This window comes from Rhamphochromis sp. 'chilingali' (assembly GCF_963969265.1).
Source record: "Rhamphochromis sp. 'chilingali' genome assembly, chromosome: 12".
Taxonomy (NCBI): domain Eukaryota; kingdom Metazoa; phylum Chordata; class Actinopteri; order Cichliformes; family Cichlidae; genus Rhamphochromis; species Rhamphochromis sp. 'chilingali'.
The window spans coordinates 5748569-5770193 of NC_137939.1; the positions used below are offsets into that span (position 1 = coordinate 5748569).

General features: G+C 40.1%; 1 protein-coding gene across 13 annotated transcripts in view; it reads left to right on the forward strand.

Annotated features, from left to right (window-relative positions):
• The first annotated feature begins 4029 nt into the window (after positions 1–4029).
• The window catches only part of chl1a (cell adhesion molecule L1-like a), a 51494-nt gene continuing 33898 nt past the window's right edge, over positions 4030–21625 (forward strand). For 2 of the 13 annotated variants that reach the window (XM_080898164.1, XM_080898167.1), the window contains exon 1: positions 18517–18772. The gene's annotated coding sequence lies outside the window, so the exon portion shown is untranslated. Of the gene's footprint in view, positions 4231–15288; positions 15347–18513; positions 18773–21625 lie in introns of those variants that run through there. The other 11 variants (XM_080898165.1, XM_080898159.1, XM_080898161.1 and 8 more) reach the window with 10 other exon arrangements.

Genomic DNA, 21625 nt, shown 5'->3' on the forward strand with positions numbered 1-21625 from the left:
TGTGACTACACACAGAGCAGTGTGGCAAAGAAAAAAGAACTCAGGAGCTCCCTCTGGTGTTAATACATAAAATATTTCCATAGCAGACCAGTGGAAACAGAACGAAACCCAGAATTTCCCAGCTATCAAAGGCTAAAACAGCGGGAACGGAAGGGCTTTTGCAGCTTCTGGAAAACATGGTTTTCTACTAACATAAAGTCCACCCAGTGAGGTGCAGCGAGCCTGTGAAAGAGCGTTAAATCTCATTTAGATATCATTCAGATTTCAGCTTAATTAACCAGTTTGCGTCTCCCTGCCCGTCGCCGCAGATGGCATCAAGGAGTAATGCTTGTATCCCGCACACAGACACACAGAAACACGCATGCACAAAGAGGTCTGGTTAAACGATTTCAAAGCTTTCCGAACTTACTGAATAAGACGACTTCGGATTGTGCCTCTGCTTCCCTGGTGTGCAGAGCCATCTAAGATATCACTAGGGGGCATTGTTACACCGCAGGAAAGGCCGCCAATCAAATATAAGTAGATTTCCATGGCAACTACATTTTCTACACTCCTTTATCTGTCGAATATATTCCGTGTGTTTCCACTGTAAGTCAAAACCTTAAGACAGAGTACAGTGTGAACTACCATTGTGAACATCCTTTAAAAGAATGCAAAATGATCAGATTTATCACTTTGAATAATCAGCATTCAACTTGGGTGAAGCGTTGTTTTTTGTTTTTTTTTAATATACATTGGAAATAATGTTATTATTAGTACTTGGGTCTCAGATGTGGAGAGGTATCAACAGCCCTCGCTTATTTGCAGTGAAGTGTTTTGAGATGGAGAGAAACACAACTCGAGGTCAAGATTGCAGGTCAGTGCAGCACAATGGCCCCATAATGGGTGAAAATGTGTGATGTCCTGGCAGTGTTCTGGTGCCTCTCTCAATTGGGGCTGATGTCAAGGTTCAGGACTCAGTGTTCACTGCTGGTTTGAGTGGTAATTGGAATGTAAGCTACTTCTCTATAGCTCTACGATTGAGCTTAGTCCTTATGGGAACAGAGAGTGGCACAAACTTGAAAGTGAAGAGCTCCATTTTCTTCTCTTCTTATTGATCGGGGTGCTGTTTTGTCTTTTTTATTCTCTATTTTTACTTCATGAAGGGCACTAGATTGAGATCAATGTTTTAAAATTATAACATGCTTATTCGTGTTTCCATTAGAAGTGTAAACTTTGGTTTTGTCACAAGGACACAGTGAGGTACCTGCAAATATGAAACTTCTTAAACCTGATTCTGAGTAAGAGTTAACAGATGTGAGAGAGGCAATAATGATGCATCAACACTATGCAGATTGCATATAGTAACACTTTTATTGTATAGTGGGGGTTTTTTAGCATGTGCATGGCAAAATGAGCACAATGAACAAACTGATTTATTGTCTCTTTAGGTTTGGTTAAATGTTCCAGGTGTCTTCAAAACCTTCTGTGTGCACGGTCACGCAACATGCTTGGCAATCAACAAATCAATCAGATTATTAAATCTGGCACTGGGTGCTCATCTTTTATACAAATATCCAAGAAAGTCTTTGCTTCCTCAAAACTAAAAAAAAAAAGATGACATGAACTGTGTGATGTGACAGTCAGCTTTTGATACCTTCACACCAGCCCAGCCTTGACATAAGCATATACTATGCCATGTGTTGTATAATGCAACATACACTCACCATGTGCACCTTGCTAGTACCAACAGGGACCTGGTTTTGCCTTAAGAACTGCCGTAATTCTTTGTGTCATAGATTCAGCAAGCTGCTGGAAACATTCCTCAGAGATTTGGGTCCATGGCATCACACAGTTGAAGCAGATTTGTGGGCTTGCACATCAGTGATGTGAATCTCCTGTTTCACCACATCCCCACGGTGTTCTGTTGGACTCAAATCTGTGGAGACCGTTTGAGTACAGTGAACTCAGTCATGTTCAAGAAACAGGTTTGATACGATCTGCACTTTGTGACATCCTGCTGGAAGCAGCCATCAGAAGATGGGTACACTGTGGTTATAAAAAGATGGACGCGATCAGCAGCAAAACTCAGGTAGGCTGTGGCATTAAAATTATGCTCAGTTGGTACTGAAAAGTCCAAAGTGTACCAAGAAAATATCCCCCACACCACTGAAACACTTATACAAGACAGGATGGATCCATGCTTTCATACTGTTTATGACAGTTTGTGTAGATGCTGTAGCTTATCTGCTTCAAGGTTTGATGCCCTTTAAGTTCAGAGAGGCTCTTCATCATACCTCGGTTGTAACAAGTGGTTATTTGAGTTAATATTGCCTATCAGATTGAAGCAGTCTGGCCATTCTCCTCTGACCTCTGGGATCAACAACACATTTCCTCTCAGGGAACTGCAGCCTACTGGATGTTTTCTGTTTTTTGGACCATTCTCTGTAAACCGTAGAGATACTCAGACCAACTCTGGTACAAGCAATGCCACTTAAATCTCCTTTCTATGCTATTCCGATGCACAGCTTGAACTACATGTATACACTGCTTTGATCAGTTTTTTGTGTTAAAGTGTAAGGAACTAAAATAAAATGTCCTTTTAGCACACTTTGAAATTATTTCATTTATTGTTATGCAACAGGACTCAAATGACTTAGCCCAGCGTCGTCACAATAATCATGTTTTATGCTAGAATTTGCCTAAATCAAAGTAACTGATAGATTAAAATACTCAGAATCCAAAAGTTTAATAATTTGAGGAAACTTTAAATTAAACAAACAAAAACATCTAAACACAGTCTGCAGTTTAGTACTTATAATAGCCTTTGTCCACTTGTGTTTATGTCAAAGAATATTCCACACACTCAATAAATAAATAAATAAATAAATCTGTCCAAAATGCTGAATTTGACTAATTTAATTGCATGTAAATTTTATATGTCATTTTGTCACATAGGTACAGTCTAAAATGTTGCCTCTAATGGATCCTGGTCAGATGAAATTTACTTGACATTCAGTTTATACCAGGCACATTTTCCTTAATGGTTTTATTATATGACTTAAAAAACAAACAAACAAACAAACATTGTTTTCATACATTTCATTTGGACTTAACTCAAAACTACTGCTTCATGTTTGCAGAGGGTAAACAGCATGTTTTTGTTTTTCAGTGTCTATCTGCACTTCACATTCTTGTTCATGCTCATGAAAAATAACTTCAGGCGACAGTGTCTGTCAAGTGTATGGTTGCAGACAGTTGACACACACAGCCCATCTTTATTTGCATTTGTAACCCGTATTATTCACTTATTACGCTGATATCAGTTGCACGTGGGTGTGGACTCAGTTTTACATACTGTACAAACTTTTTAACCTACATCCTCTCTGTGGGCATAAAAAGAGCAGGACTGGGCAACTGTATTCTCTAGCGGTATCGACTTCAAATTCAAGCAGGTAAAATGGTTGATATGCGTCGATGGGGAAAGTAAGGTCCACTCAGCAGCCATTCACCCTCTTTATATATCGGGAAAGGGCAATTACGTGCATGAATGAGCAGTAATTGTGCTTTGAATTCATCAATAAAGAGGCTCAACTGTTTTGAATATTAGAAATGGGCGCCCTGTGTGTGTGCAGGTACAGTATGCGTGGGAGTGACGAACCTGTGGGCTTGGGCTTTTTGCCTCGATTGATTGACATGCCACAGACTCGCGTGCACGCACATGCGGACAAAAATATTTCCCAAGGTTTTCTATACGCGCATATTTAACTCCAAGCCCAGGTGCCGATATATGACAGACAGCAGTCCACACACACACACACACACACACACACACACACACACACACACACACACACACACACACACACACACACACACACACACACACACACGCACGCACGCACAGACTCACTGCTTGTCCTTTGACCTCTGAAGCTTCCAAAATAGAAGAAAGACCTTGTGGAGACTTGTTGCAGTTGTTGACTCCGCACTTCTTGGCTGTCGTTCAAAAAAAAAAAAAGTTTCTCACAAGCGGAGGATGAGGTGGAGGAAAAAAAGTGTGCATGCAGCTAACTTGACGTAAAGTCTTCCAGAGGGAGATGTTTGTCATACCGTCAGCGCTTAATCATAGCGTGGACTAAAAAGTTGTCATCCACTTAAAATGTTAAATAACAGAAGCGCCTACCGTGAAAGCTGAGGGCAAATCCCTGATAGATTGATTCATCACTCCAGCTGCTCTTCTTCGTAGGGGTGAGTAGTAGAACAAAAAATGTGACTGCCTTATGTTATTTTAGTCTGACTTGCGGAAGAAAGAGGCGTTCAGCTTTGTAATAGAGGGATATAATGCGAGAAGAGTGGATGGGCTATTTATCAGTGTTTATATACAGAGGCAGACTTTTAAAAACCTGCACTTTTACCTCAGCATGATACCGGAGCTCAAGTGCCAAATCATGTAGTGAAGATAGAGAGCCACAAATCCCTGCAAAGGTTCTCATTAGACTCTTACCTTCTTACTTTAATGTTAAAGTCACCTGCTCACTTTCCTTACATCTCTTCCAAATGGAGGAAGCTTTACGTGCAAACGGTTCATAGCCAATAAAGGGGGCAAAAGATCCAGCACTGGTACTGGTATCTGATCCGTATTTTGTTTCTATCCCTTGCTATATACATGCACAAGCCTTTTAGTGTCACCTGTCACACCTAAAGTGCTTTAGAGACAGATACATTTAAATTCCATCTCTCCCCACAAAAAAAACGTAGAAGAAGAAAAAAAAAGGTTCAGAATACATGAAATAGTGAAAGGTGTGTTGGGTTGTATCATTTATCTATTTATTGTGGAAATTAAGCCATTTAGTGGTCATTAAATGTTTAAAATGCGCAAATTGATGTTGATTCATCTCATAAATCATGGCACCCCCTAAATAAGCTGCCTTTATATGTTAAAAATATTACAATCAGATCCGTACTAAAATTTATAGTATGGCCCAGCACTAATAGTGCGTTTCACTCTCTGTTACTCGGTTACTACGCCTCTGAGAGGGTGAGGAGCAGTGGTGGGTTAGTGGGTGAGTCGCCCAGAGCATTAGCCAGGCTTAGTCCTGTGAAGCTGGCCTATTCAGGACTCTGCAGCTTTGTCATGGTGAAATGGGTCGCATCTCTTTCTTTGCGTGACCCAACATGACTGAAATGTGGTAATTGGGGAATTCTGCGGTCCTCACTCCCTGTGGTGATGTTTGTACAAAGCTTTCAATAAAGTAATTTACAGTAGAACAGGCTGTGGCACGAGAACAGGGTCAGCTTTTAATTTTAAAAAAACATCCTGTGTTGCGATTGTTGTCAGCTTTTTCAGATTTTTCTCGCGTGTCAAGGGTCCTGTAGTCTCAGCCGATGGAAACACACGCTGTGAATATGTGCATACAGATGCTCTTTGCAGATGTCTTTACTGTTTTTGTTTGGATATGTGAGACACACGCACACGCGCACACGCACACACGAATGTGACAACAATGTTGTTTGGTCTGTCTGATGGGTGGCCTGCAATCAATCATAAGGAGACATATTTATGTGTACAGTAGCAACTACTATATATCTCTCTTTTTTAATGAAGACCATCTTTAAAGGACAAATCATAATTTTGATGACCACCGCAGATAGGACAACATTTTCCAAGATGTAGAAATCACCCATGACTGGTTACCTTATGACTAATGACAGAATTCAGCCTCCGGTGCTCTACATCCTCAAGTCCAGCTGCAGATTTTTAACCTTCAACAGTAGGGTAAGCAGTTTATACTGAAAAAATATTTACTGGTCAAACAAAACCAGACATTCGATTTTCTCACATTTAGAAACATAAAAAATTTCAAACACCCACTGCAGTTTCCCTGAATCCAAACTGAAGCTTGCATTTGATGTTTTTTATGCAATCAAAGTCAAAGATCCTCAGTTCAGGATAGAATTTTGGTGAAGAAACGACTGCAAACAATACGCTGATCAAACTAGTCAGTTCAATTTTCTATTGTTGGCTCAAACAGTGCACAGAAACACTCAGTTATTTTGGCTCTTCCCAGTTTAGTTTTTTTTTTTTTTTTATCATCCAGGTTGTTTTAAATAAATGCTTCCAGAACAACATGAATTGAACCTTCCACATTCATGACTCACCGGCATTTTCTGGTTTATTACAGGCACAGAAAGGATGGTAAATTTGAAATGTCAGATGGTGAGTGGTTTTTCTGAGTGCACTTATTGTGAAGCAAGTGACTGAATGCAAACTGATGGTGGATTCATGCAGGAAATGTCATAACACTTTGACACTGTGAAATAAAAATCAAAACTTTCAAAAGCAAACACGGGAGCTCCACAGTGGCACCAATGAGACACCATAAATGAAACGGAGTGCCAGGAAAGCACCTCCTGCTCCTGCTTTTCACTTCACAGGTTGTACAATACATTGTCACCCCGGTACCGGCATTTCAGCATGTGTTGTAACATGCTAGGCATGTTGTCTCCACCTATCTCAGCTACCTTTTGAGGCAAAAGACGAGATAATTGCTTTTTGGCAACCTACATAACCCTCTACTGCATACATATACTCTACTGCATTATATAATTGGAGCCTGCTGCATTAGTAAATCATGTCCTTCTATTCAGAGGCTGAAACTTGACAGAGACACCTCCATAACTCTGTAACATACACATTTTATTGACTTAATGTTACACTCTAATATCCTGTTGTACATGGCATATGTTTCCAACAGTCAGCTGTTGCTTTATAGATCGCGTGGATTTAATATCTTGCCAAATGTGTTGTGACAGAACAGAGTATATTTAGCTGCCGTCAGCATTTGAGCAGCTCATGGTTATCCATTAGAAGCAGATAGTTTAATGTAAGAGCCTTACCAGGCAGGGGGTGAATTTCTCAGCCACTTAATCAGTGATGCATGGGGAAGAGTAAAACTCCATGCCAGTCACTTATAGTCAACAAAATTATGGTATCAACATGAGGCCACTGCTTGAATGACTATAACATAACCCAATAATCAAATTTAATGGTAGAACAGACCTGATTACTAATGGCTTTGCTTTTCTGTCGCTTCCAGAGACATTTCAGGCAGTTTAATGTGCGCGTTTCTTGTTTTCAACAGAAATTGATTTCTGTTTTGAAGCTGCTGATGAGGCGGTTGGAGATTGCCATTGTGAGAAAGTGAAAGAACAAAGTCAAATAAAATTTTCAGATCTGCGATTAGCTGTTTATCATAATGGTCTTTGTGACTTAATGGGCAGAAGATGTTAAATGGTTTTGTGTGCACAGCTATGCAGCCACAGTAAATTGTAAACTAATAAATTCTTTGCTGCATAAGTTAAGTTACAGATAATTCACAGAAGGCTTCAAACAATTCATCTGTTTGAGGGGAACAAATTAAAGTTAGTGTTTTAAAGTAGACGGCAAAGGCAGCAGGATACTGCAGCAAAAAGGAATGTGAACGAAACAGGGATGATTACTATCCTAGAGAAGCACAGCGATCACATCTTTTGCATATTAGTAGACTCAGAGAACACGTTTGTGTGGATTAACTGGTAATCTGAGAATACCACACATATGAATAAATTAAGAGGAGCATGTGTGTGTCTGTGTGCTTCTGAACTTGTTCTTTAGAGTAGAGAATGAAGATAACAGCTGTGAGAATAGTGTCTTGATTGATCTTGGCAGGTTTAACTAATGCTTTGTGCAAACTGTATTTGTATATTTTTCTTGCATTTGATTCACTATCGAGTACCACGGCGCCATACGCGATCTGTGCACAGCCTTTGATACAAAACAAATCGACCAAAGAAAATGAAAGAAAACCTCTGAAAGAGGTTTTTAAAGTTCGACAAAGGTGGCTCTTTTTGCTCCAAGACGTTGCCTTTAAACTTGGTCGATAATTTAGTTCTGCTTCGTTGGTCCGTGTTAATTAGAAGATGACCACTGAAGATGCACTACAGCTCTGTGCGTATTTGGTGGGGGAATTTATTGCTTTGCTCCAAGGACAGTCAGTCCACCTTTGGAATGCTTGTAAAATATTTACAGCAGGCACTGACACAGGGAGTCACTGCGCATCAACACAGTGGTTTAAAATAGCGGGGGCACTGCAGCGTGAGAAACTGATTGTGTCTTCAGATTGTCTATCTTGCCATCTATTTAAACAATTGGTGACAGCTTTTGCAGGCATCAAACTTTCACTCATCATGGGATAAAGCTTTTATTCTCTGGAAATCCCTTACAAATTCCCAGTAAATCTTCCCGACATAGATACCAGTATTTCTGTTACCATGGTTGTTTGGCTTTCTGCCTTTCAGCTCTGGCAGTTCCTAACTACCAGGAGCAAAGGTCATGACTGCTCCAGCCGACAAATGTTGGGTGAAATCAACGCCTCACGCAGGGGGCACAGATAACTTTGGACCCCGTCTAAATTGGAGCAACTGATACTTCTACACGAGAAGGTTGGGATGATCTGGCTTTGAGAGCGGTCACGAAGGCTGTGCTCAGCCTACTTTAACCCCCCATGCCACACCTTCAAGAGTTTTTCGACAAGTTCAGTTGACAATAGGATGAATTCCTTCCAGTGAGTGGGGAGCATGGTGTGTTGGCACTTGAAATGCTCTTCACAGCATTCTGTTGGACTCTCGCTTTTGAACACTGCCCTCACTGTTAAACCCCTTTTCCAGGACAAAAACATACTTTTAGACAGAAGGGACAGAAATAAGATGCGCCATCTTCAGCACATCGCCCTGTTGACTGGGACAGCGTGTTCCTGTTCCCGGCTATGAAGTAAACATCCTCTCTAGCAAAATATATCATTGGAGTTTTGTTGTTTTCCTGGAACCTGGAGAGAGATGTGCACCTTTAGATAGACTTCAGCAAAGTTAGGGCATATCACAAAACCAAAACAAAGTCTGAGATTGCACTTGGGTCACAAATGTGAAAATGTAGAGTGCTTTTGTTGAACAGGAGTCAAGAAAATTTGCCTATGACACATACCTTCTGTGTTCTTACATGTTGCCCTGCTTTGAGACTGATTTACATGAGCCAGGACAAGTTCACACTACACAACAAGAAGGCTGAAAGCAATTCTTTTAGACTTCATTCTTCTCTGCTCACATGACTCATTTAGTTGGCAGTATTCCTTGATGTTCACAAAAAGGATAGACTTTTGTGAAAGGAATATTTACAATGCTCTATATTAAAGATTGTGTGTAAATAAAAGCCACTGTTTTATCAGGTTTCCCTCCAATTAGTAGTAACTCTATATCATTTGATTACTATTTCTTATTTATGTGTTAAAATAATTATCATTTGATTATAATCACATAGTTGTAGCTGGTCAGCATGGGGCCCATTTTATTTAAAGTGGGAAATCTACAAATCTACAACCATTTCAACATTTTCAAATCTAAGGTAAGGTAATTAAAGGTAATTAAAGCATTTTTAGATGATGAAAATAGTCAATGTTTGCACTGAAAGAGCTAGTGAGGATAACCAGTAACAGAGGCCAGTGACTGTTTGTCCCAACTAACTGTTCAGTTGATTGCAGTAAACGCCTAATGTCATTATTGCTAATTAATGTTATTACCATATATTAAAATTAAACTCAGGGGCTTCTTTAATATTCAAAAGCAGTGATGCCTTTCAGAGTTTAACTGCTCTGTGCACATTACAACAGTAATACCACAGTATGCAATAATAATACTTTTTTACAATAATTGTTATCTTTCCCAGGTTTCTGAAATATTAAGCTCTCCATTTGTTGCAAAGATTAGCTTTGACCATAACATTCAGTGCAATAATTTCACTAACAACAGTCCTGAACTCAGTGTCTGTCTTTTCTGCCTGCTGGAATTCAATTCAAATGCTAATGAGCAGAATTCCCATGGATTTCTCTCTCCTGTGCCATAGATATCACCTCCACAAAACTCAACAACACAGCCCCCCCCCCGCTTTCTTTCTGTTTTTGTCTCTCTCGTACTCTCTAACTTTCATTCTTTGTCAGGGTCGAAACCTTGCTCACAGCAATCTGGCACTAAACTGGTAGTACCCAGCACTACCTTTCCAGCAGGTATTAATATGCATATGCATCACCATCAGGTCATGCAGCGGCTCTGAAAAATCAACTGCTATTTTCCTTCTTGCCAGAGATGCTACTTTCCCATGAAGATAAGATGGCTTAATATTTCTATTCAGATAAAATTTTTCTTTTGGGGGACATAATTTATTTATTTATGGTGGAGAAATCCCCTAAAACTCCAGTGCAAAAAGACTGTGGCTCACATTTGCTACTTAAAAAAATGACAGTTATAGCAATAAATTTCTTTTAGACCTGTTTAATTGTATGAAAATGGTGATTGTGTATCCTCCACAGTTATTCACTGTTTGACTTTTTCATCATGAGCTATTGCCAAAACTGAATAAACAGCACTAGTAACCATATGACTACTGTCCATGGGCTCCATCTAACTGTAATTGTAGCAGTAACATGTGTTTTAAAATGTGTACTTGTAACTACTTAAAAAAACTATTAAAACTGTCAGACTTCTTTCTTCATGGCAATATTTTGTGCTACCTTGAAGTCTCATTTTTCACTGCTAAGCTACCAGAGTGCTTCCTCAGTCCTAGTAGTAACCTTGTGTGAGAAGTGGAGGTATTTGCTAATTGCAAGCTAGCAGAGTCGCTTGGGGGGATGTTGCAATCTCTGAGGTGCAGTTATGAGACTTCACTTGATACTTGGCTCTGAATGTGGGACGAGCCGCCCTGGTTTTAATCACAGCTTGCCAGCTTGTTGAGTCTTTGTTGAAACATTTACTATTCTGATTGCTGTTGTCACATGTTACGCGGTGCACCTGTTCGTGACTGAAAGACGCAAAGCAGTGTGTCGTCTTCATATAAACTAATGTGGGTGGAGGGTAAAGGTAGCGTCGTGTCTGTCTGTTCTTTTTCGTCTATCTTCTGGCGCTTTCCTCTACACACCAGCTCCCAAACTTCCGACCTAACACAGAAGAGCCCCTAAAACACTCTTTAATGGACCCTTTCAATTGGACGCACAAACCAGAACAAACACTTTCATTCATGGTGTTCCAAAAATGCTAATGAAGCAAGGCCCTGACACTTTCACAGGGGTACCCCTGTCATGAGCCTGTGTTAGACAGCAGTGATGCTTTTGCTCAGACAGAGAGATGCAAGGTACAGCTCTTATGGTAGTTGTCCCAACAGTAACTTAAACCTACCAAGGCAAACGATCTTCTCAAGTGCACCTGGCTCTGAGCCATGGCATATATGGAAGAAATCAGGGGAAAAACCAGATTGAAATTCTGAAGAACTAATTGTCGCCTTTTCTCAAACAATTCTTGAAATTCCCCAGTTGCCTTTTACGCTGTCAACGATGTGGACAGTGCCAAGAATTTCTATATGTCATAGTTGAGATACGTAACATTTTCCAGGGAATCGCTGTATGCAAGTGACAGCCAACATTTGGTGATGATCTTCATACCTCAGCAGATAACTGCATGTGCTGCTGTGCTGCACTCACCAAGCTGCAGAGAAGACCATGGATTCCCAAGTGTGGTCAAAGTCCATTAATCTGCAGGTTGAGAGACTTATCATCATTTAATCGATGATATACACTAACCGGACACATTATTAGGTACACCTGTTCATTAACACAAATATCGAATCACTCAATCATATGACAGCAACTTTATGCATTAAGCCATGTAGACATCGTCAAGATAATCTGCTGTAGCTCAAACTGAGCATCAGAAAGGGGAACAAAGGTAATTTAAGTAACTTTATATTCACATGTAGTGCTTTTCTACTCTTCCGGAGTACTCAAAGCACGCTATGCAACATGCCACATTCACCCATTCACACAAGCACTGTCTTCTATGCTTTTTAAGTGCTTACTAACTACCATTCACAAACACTCCGATGGCTGCACTCATGCAACTTGAGCCAGAGATCGAACCACTAACCATCTGATCAGTAGGTGACCTGCTCTACCTCCTGAGCTACATTACAACTAAGGTGATTTCCCCATATAATTAATTATCCTAGAGTTTACAGAGAAGGGCCCAAAAGAGAAAAGTTCGCTTGGTGAAAAGATGGCTTTGAGGGAACAGTAACTCAAATAACAGCCAAGCTATGCAGAAGAGCATCTCCAAACACAAATGGACTATGACAGCAGAAGACCACACTGTGTGCCCTAAGCTAAGAACTGAAGCTGCAAATCACGCAGGCTCACCCAAAATTAATGGACTTCTGCATTTTGATGGTAGGGTCAGAGTTTGACATAAACAACATGAAATCATGGATCCATCCTGCCTTGTATTAATGGTTCAAGCTGATGCTGGTTGTGCAGTGGTGTGGGGGAAAGTCTTGGCTCACTTTAGACCCCTTAGTACTAAATGAGCATCATTTAAACGCCACAGTCTACCTGAGTTGTTGTAGTCCATAACCATCCCTTTATGATCACAGTGTATCAGTCCAATGATGGCTGCTTCCAGCAGGATAGCTGACCATGTTGCAAAGCTCAGATTACCTCAAACTGGTTTCCTAAACATGACAGAGCATTGAGTGTACTGAAATGCCCTCAACAGTCACCAAATGCACATTATTTACATTTTACCCAGCATTTTACTTGGACAAGTACAAACCTCGATTTTCAAAATCAGATTGCATTTGACTGAAAGTGATCACCACGTGAAGTAGACGACGATAACATCTTTTTCGGTTGGTTTCTAAATAGCTTTGTAGTTATCTAACTGAGTTACTGGGATCCGCAGATTTCTGCGGTATAGGTTTGAGGGAAAACTTCGAAGTGACTCATGAGCCTTATTCTCTTGACATGTTGCAGCAGATGCTTTGAAACTCATTTATTTCCAGCTCATCAACAATAGGCAGACAACTAATTTATTTCTGATGAGTTTCTCACGAGTGAATTCTTTTTTAAATTAGTTGATACATAATAAATTACCTTTGCTTGTGGTATTTGTTTATTTTTTGGCTGTTATAGATATAATCCACGTTCTGTGCTGGTTACTCATGTCACTTCTTATTCTCACACACATATGAAAGTGACCTGAACTGCGTCTGTGAATGCTTTTCTTAACTGAGGAGGCTGCGGGCTGAATTTGTTTGAAGCGAGATAGAATAATTTATGTTTTTTAAAATGATACAAAGATTGCTGTTTTAACAGCCAGAAACTGTGTTTTGAGTCTTTAAAAGGCGAGGTGAGAGGTGATGTTGAGTAGAGTGAGAGTGTCCGCAATTATGTGTTCATCCTACAAGATGAGGCAAGTTTCATTCTTCTGTGAGGATTTATTACTTTGTCTGTGGAACTGATTTCTTTTTACACTTACAAACAGTGGATCCATATGGATCCATCACAAAATACTTGATGCACTATGACAAAACTACAGATTGAATACACATATTCTCTGGCATTTCAAAAAGAATTAATTATGACTGAAAACCACATTCTTATTTGTTACTTTCTTTCACAAACAGTGGCAGCAATGTGTTTATGGGTCACTGGAAACATTGCTTTGAATGAAATAAAATTTGCTGCCAATGTGAATTATGTGTTCTCCCAATAGCTAAAAAAAGCCACACTGACACCTAAAACTGAGTTGATCATTTTTAGTACATTACAAACAGAAGCCAATAGGGGCATATTAAATGATTTCCTTCTAATGTCTTCAATAATAGTAATTCTGTTGTAATATAGAAACATATAATGTCAAAAGTTGGTCAGAATGTAAACATTGTGCTTTAACTGACAACTTTTGCAAGTTTGTTAACCCTCCTGTTATGTTGGTTTCCTGGAACACCATTTATGGTCCTGGATTAATTTGACCCGGGGCAAATTTACTCATCCAAAAGTGTCAGAAACACTGGCATTGATTATTTTACAATTTTCTTTTATAATTTTTTATTTTTTTTGTTTTCTGTAGTGATGCAGATGACGTGTGACATCTCTTCTGTTCTGGGTCAATCTGACCCGCAACATAACAGGAGGGTTAAGCAAACTAACGAAGGACAGCTGCTGCACAGATGACTGTTTTGAAGCAAAAACTCTTACAAGACTTTACTAACCCAGCTAAATACCACTTTAGGCCTTCGAGATGATCCCATAAACTAATTACCGGCTTAGTTCAGACAACAGAGCACAACACTGCTCCTTTATCTGCCTCTCTGCAACGGTGATGAACAATGTTTTGAGATGAAGGCAGGTTTGATGAGGTCTTCTTGTGGCCTGACTGTCTGAAGGGAGGAAGTTGAGTGTGACAGCTTGTCTCCAAACTGTCTGTCTCTTTGCTGCTAGCTATGGAAACTGATTAAGCTTCTGAATGCCACCCTTTGTCACCCTACAACTGCAAGGGACATATTTCAATAGTGATTCATGTTCTTTTATAGGCTGTCTCACTCAGAGGACTTTGACTTTTTCTATGAATGGAAATTCAGTTTATCTAGCAGTTTTTTAAAGAAAACACATCATTTCTACTGAGATGAAAGATCTGCAAATGAACTATCCTGCGCATAGTGAAATTTAAAGACTGTGGGTTGAGCATTAGGAATTTATAATCCTTATAGCGTGCGTGGAATGCGTGCCATTTGCGTGCCAGGCTAGCTCTTGTTTATTGAGGCAGCTCTTCACATGTCACTCCACAAATCACTGTGTTCCACAGCGGGAAGCACTTAAAGCACAACTGAGTGAGCTTGGCAGCACTTTCATGAGCAACACACACTCATCAGGCCTGCGCAAAGCACATGTGCTTTGCAAGTTACATTCACATTAGGCAGTGACGCAAGGAAACCTCTGTTGTGGTGCTAAACTGAATGAGCATGTGTTAATGACTGAAAATCTGTGTGGTGTTTGAAATTTCATAACAAATCTGCGGAGGAGATGAATTTCAGGAAACGAGCACAAAGACAAGTGTGTTTTCAGGAGAGTGATTAATAGCACAAGGAGCATTTTTATGTGTAACTTGCCACGTGCCTTTGTATGCATTACAATGCTTTTTTTGTAGCTTTTTCTAGTTTCGAATGTGAGCTGCTGCACATCTGTGGTTTTAAACCTGTTATGCCTGTATAGAGTGTAAAGCGGAGAGCTCCGGCCTCTTTACATAACACCGGCAGCACAGGTTTGATGTGGAAATGTTTGATGTATGTCAGGGAGCTGTTTGTGTGAATTCCGGGCATAGATGATTACCGGCATGTTTAATTGCTTGAAGGACTTAAAGTGAAACGATGAAACCAACAAGTTACTACAGATCAACGCTTTGAATGTGGAGGTAGGAGCAGGCACGTTGTTGCTGTTGACAGGGGAAACAGGTCAGTTAAGGCCACATTACATATCACTAATGCTAATATTGTATTACAGCCACTTTGAGCTGGAACTGTACCAGTTTACTGGTGAGTACAGGTAGTTTTTAAGATGGCTCTGTATTTTTGAATACATTTTTTTGTTTTTTAGTACTATTACAGCCGGAATGAGTGGCCTACCGATACTTACCCATCAGCGAGACTGAGTAGGTAAAGAAATCATAGAAAGAAACCAGTCATTATCTGAAGAGATCTCAGGGTTTGTCATAATTGTGGACAGTTGAAATATCACTTCCACTTCCACAAAACATTGGTTACACTTATTTTGTCTGGGTGTTAGTTTTTTTTCTCCAATTTTGTAGATCAAACTCTAAACAATCTGAATAGAACGGCAGCTTGGATTACTTATAATAGTTAATCTAACCAAATAACTATTATTTACTATGAAATCAAAGGTACTCTGTAACATAGTAGTTCTGATTTACAAACAAATATTCTTCATGATTATATTGTTTTCTGAAGAAGTTGTTTGCCAGCAGATGTTTGTCAGAAACCCGATAGCTGCCATTTCAATGCTGACAGCAAAACTAGTCATGCTTTCCTGTGCGCTTTTGTCACCTGACACACTGAAATTGTAACTCAACATCTAAGAATGTGAAAGAATGAGTTACAATCTTAGCTGCCGTTGCGACTTAAAGCATAGGTGTGCCTCTCTTCGATGATACTCATTGTATGCACGTCACAGACATGTATTGTTGTTTTAACCTAGTCATCTCGTACTACGCGCCCTGCTCCATTATTGTATGTCAAGCTTTTTTGAAGGCAAGTTTGTTTGGTAGATATTTTGCAATTACCATGAAGTCTGTAGAAAGAAGCCTTGTAATTATCAGAAAGTACCAAGAAGGTTAGAGAGGACATGCATTATGACAAAGGTACTGGGGAGGGCTACGCTGCAGGGAACCGAAAGTCTCCTTAAAACATGAAAGGGTGAAATTTGCAAATGACGTGTTTCTGTCGTTTGTTTTAAAAGCTATGCGTGGATTTAACAAACACAGTGAAGCTGGTCATGAGCAGAGACTCTGAAAACACTTTTTTTGTCCATTCTCCTGGAACGCTCTTTATTTATTTGTGTAGGAGCTTTGCTAAGCTGAGTCATTTATGGAGTGGGCTATAATTAGAATAATGATATTGTGAATCTGGAGTATATCATTTCTTTTCTTTTTGTCAGTTAACACAGTTTAATAGCAAATATTTGGTCCTGTCTAGTTTAAGAAAGAGCAAGGCTGTTAGACTTAGAGTTGGGAAGGTGCGGGTGACTGTCCCAATCACAAGAATTTGATGGGGTTTAGTTAGCAAATAGCCGAAAGACTAAAACACAGTGGACAATATATTAGGTCAATGCCACAAAACATAAAATTCTCAGGAGAATTTTTAAGCAATCGGCGGGCAACCTGCCTTATTTCATGGACACACACATGCTGAGAGACACACACACACACACACGCATGCACACACATGTCGGGTATTCATATCTTGTGGGGACATCTAATTGACATAATGCCTTGCTAGTCCCTTACCCTAACCCTAACCATAACCCTGACACTAAAACCACATTTTGAGTCTCAAAAACGCCTTCAAACTTGTGGGGGACCAGGATTTTGGTCTTCATAAGGGCTGTTGGTCCCCACAAGTATAGTAAACTTCCAATTTTGGTCCCCACAAAAATGTTAATATCCGTATACACACACACACAGACACACACGCACACACACTCACAAACGTACACAGTCTCTCCTCTCTCCTTTTTCATCGGGCTGTAATTCGTGCCTGCTGCAGCCACCTTTAACGAGGTAACTCTATACTGGATGTATTTACTTAGATCAGATAAGTGGTCGTGCTACAGCGATTGTCTTTTTATTCACGTTAATCTGAATGCCCATTCAGCCTAATAGCATGTCAAACGATGACTGAATTCGGAAGTCTGTAAGAGGCTTGGCCTTTTAAGTTTTTATGTGTTTACAGGAACTGTGCTCTTCTAAACATGGAATAGGTTCATTTAAAGCGATGACAGCTCTCTTAAATGAAGTGCATAATTATGTCCAGCCCTTCAGTGCTAAAAGCGACTTTAGGTTAAACTGTAGTCAAGTGAATAAAACGCTTTGATTTAAAAGTAAAAAAGCTGAACAGTAAAACTAAAAAGTGCAGCTTTTGTAATTGTAATTGTAGACAGATTGTTAAGATATTTAGACTTCTAATTTTAGTGCAAATGCTTTTCTTTTTTTTCTTTAATTGCTTATTTTTACTTTTTAATTGGGGTTATAGATGTCCTAAAAGTGAGAGAATATTGTGTAAGCCAAGCAAGGAGCTTACACTAGCAGTCTTCAGACTTTAATATACTAGAGAGTAAATGTCAGCTCTTTTTCCTGCTTGGATGACCCTACAAGGCACCATGAGAATTCTTCACCCTCTTAGTTCAGTCATTATGTCTCCATTAGAATAAAAAAAATGATGTCTAAGGTAGAGTATTGTAAAACAAATCTGGAACAAACTCAAGACCAATTTAATATGTCTTGCCCATATTGCAAATCCCTGCTTTTTTTTTTTTTTTTACTTGGAATATAAACAAGACCTGATGAGGGAACTACAGTTAGATAACATCAGAGGCTCTACATATGAGAAATATTTGTTTGAATAGCTGAATGAGAAATGCAACCTTCGTAACATATCTCCAGATAAGAAACTACCTTGAGAAAATACAGGAAGGTAAAGCCAAGTCATGCCTTTTATCAGTGCCATCGAGTCTGTTTCAGACATGTTTTTCCATGCCTCCGTCTATCAATACCCTGGAGCACTGCATGGGAATGAAAGTACACTTCCACAAAAGATCTGGCCTTCTGAGAGAAGATGACTCCATTCTCTTTTCAATGGAGCTAAGACACACTGCATTAAAATCATTGAGACCGAGCCCGGTGTAAATGGGCGTGCATAGTTTGTAGAGGGCAGGATGGAAAGATCAAGGAAAAAGGGTGAGAGAGAGTGAGCTGGAGAGGGGGACAGACATGCCTGCGCTTCCTCTCCACCCATTCTTTAATGCTTACTGAGTAGCCCCGCAGTGCACCCTTTGTCCCAGTTATTGTCACAGGCTTAGAGAGCTTCTTTGCCAAGTGAGAGGCTTTGGCGACATATGTCACTTCAGTGAGTCTCCTGTCGCTCCTTGAGCTGCTTGAGTAGAGGGGCGGGCAGGGAGGCGTGTCTGTGTACCAGGAGGGGAGCAACGTGAGGTGGAGGAGGAAAGGACATGTCAGAGATGTTGATTCAGAGAGAGTTGTTGGAATGATCCCCTGGAGGTCCTGTACTTTTTATGCGGACTTGTAGGGCTGCTGCCTTGAGCCTCTGCTAGAGGTGGACATAAGATGTCAAATGACTCAAAAAACTGTAAGTATTGGTTACTTCATGAACAGGCTAATTTGTAGTCCTTGGGAAATGGTTGGTTTCTGTGCTTACTCCCTCTGTATTTGAGTGGAATGACATAAAATCAGTTGTCTGTAAGTTTGCAGCCTGTACTCTGCAGCTGCACATGCACAGTCTGCAGAGCTTCTGGTCTGTCCGAGGAAAGGCTGTACTAAGTTTGCTTTTAAGGAAGTAGAGGAGATCATTGTATACAGTGTGGGCTGACAAGGATTAGTCATGTAGAAGACACACTCTCTTCTGGCCTGGTATTAGCCTGGGTTACACAATCCCTGTGGATTTGTGGCTATGAGCTGTCATGTGTCAGGTAATGCATCTCTCAGCTCCTTTGTTATGTGTTTACATAGTGACTCCACCCCATTTATGCTCCAAGGATTTTTGAAATGGACTATGTCAGCTTTGTTTGAGTTCTCAGTGAAGTGGCAGGTTTGCAGATCTCGACGTGTGTGCAGAGTTGAGTAATTTGCCTGACCAACAAAGCAACCAACAGTGCATTTGTACCACATGAATGAAATTGGCCTAAAATCTGTTGTCGTGTTGTTAGGATAACTGAAAATCTTTTCAAAAGCTCGAGCTTCCTTTTCCCCCCCTCCTGTGTCACTTGAGGACTTGCGGGCCTCTTGCCTGAAGACGACTTTGCAGAGTCTGTTTGGCTGATGGAGTTTTCTTCCTGTCACATAAATCTCAACACTGTCACTAAAGTTGTTTTTAATGCCAGTGCAGTGGTACTCTGGGTGGTCTCCAGTGGAAAAACTTTATCTGTGTGTGCCGGTGTGCGAGTGTGTGTTTTCCTCTGGGCTTGAAATACACACTACTGTTGTACCAGACTAGAATAAGCGTGGCTTCCAGCTTCACTGCAGCATGAAAATGTTTGTTCACTCCACTGGAACAAACATCTAACAAGCTTTGTAACTGTTCCAACTCAGGAAAGATAATCACAATAAGACCTTATTGCAAACAATACTTTGCAGCAATCTCTCTTAATTTGTTTAATTGGTTCTAAATTCGAGTGGCTTAATCCTAAATCAAGTCTATAACAATCACCACATTAACCTTGCTCACTAAGTGGGAGCAGCACATGCAGCCATGTGTCCTTAGAAGAACCCAGAGTAGCGCTCAGCCATTGTTAAGCAGCGTACTGTATGACTGCTGGAGCTCACCGACTTCATTCTACTGATAGCAGGATTAACTGGAGGGTGAACCCATTTGGCATTGCCGGTGCTGCTGCCACAGTCTCAACACTGTGAGAGCTAAGCCGTGAAACAGTGACGGGCTTAGACCAATTTATAAACTGCCATCTTGGATCTAGCGATCGTTGCAGACATCAGCTTAGCTTTTGTGCCAGTCGGGTTTACTGTAAGCATGTCATGCGATGCCACCAGCCAGGCTTTACAGTTCAAAGGGTAATCACAAAACAAGTGCTCTGCCACAACTTCACAACAATGAAGGACATGAAATGGCTGTTGTCTTCAATAGGATATCTTGTATCAAGCAGTCACAGCTTCTTTAAACTGACCGTTTTCAGAATATTAAGTTTGCTTTGTTTTGTAATCCATTGATATTTATCATGGAGCCTGTTCAGAAATCATTCAGCATATTTAAAATAACAAACTAAGGAAGAACATTTAATATATTTTTAACTGGGATTATTATTGCATTATGTGTTTTCAACAACACCTTTGATGACTTTCAGAAATGAGCCTGTCTGTGCTTTATCAATCAATCAAAATTTATTTATATAGCACATTTTAAAGACCGAAGTACACCAAAGTGCTTTCCAGTAAAATCATGATACAGATAAAAATCACAATATAAAATATAAATTACAGATATAAATAAAATATAAAATAATTACATAATCTAAATGCAAAGCCAGATGTAAATTACCCTAATTAGCCTTGAATGCCAGGTTAAACAAATAGTTTTTAGACGTGATTTAAAAGACTGAATGGAATCTGATGCGCGAATATGAAGAGTTTAAGAGTATTCCATAACCTGGGTGTGGCAACGGCAAAGGCACGGTCTCATCTGGTCTTCAGCCAAGACCAGGTTGCACTAAGAGCAGTTGGCCCGATCTTAGTGCTCTCTGAGGGCTATACAGACAGAGGAGATAAGCTAGGTAGACAGGTGCCATATTGTTTAGGATTTTATAAGTAAACAATAACATTTTAAAAATCAATTCGATATTTAATAGGGAGCCAATGTACGTTGTCCAGAACAGGGGTGATAGGATCATACTTTCTAGTGCCGGTCAAGAGACGTGCTGCAGCATTTTGGACCAGCTGCAATCGCTGAAGAAGAGAAGATTGTAGGCCCACGTAGAGAGAATTACAATAATCCAGTCTTGAAGTGATGAAAGCATGAATGAGTTTCTCCAGATCTTTGCGTGGTATATAAGGTTTAGCCTTAGAAATTAGGCGTAGTTGGTGAAAGCTGGTTTTTACCACAGTAGAAACCTGTTTATCTAGTTTGAAGGAACTATCCATGAAAACTCCACGATTCCTAGCAGCATCAGTGAGGTGGTTAGCAACAGGCCCGAGTGTGCCAGTCAGTTGTCCCAGAGGCATATTTCTATCATTTAAAGTAAGAAAGTTACGCGATAACCAGTCTTTGACATCCCTCAGACAATCAAACAGAGGATGTAGTGAAGATGAAACATCCCCAGTCAGGTGGAGGTAGATTTGAATATCATCAGCTTAGCAGTGAAAAGAGACATTATGTTTTTCAAAAATGGAGCCCAAGGGCAGCATGTACAGAGAAAACAACACAGGACCCAATGCCGAGCCCTGGGGCACACCACAGCGAAAAAGGGCAGAAGAA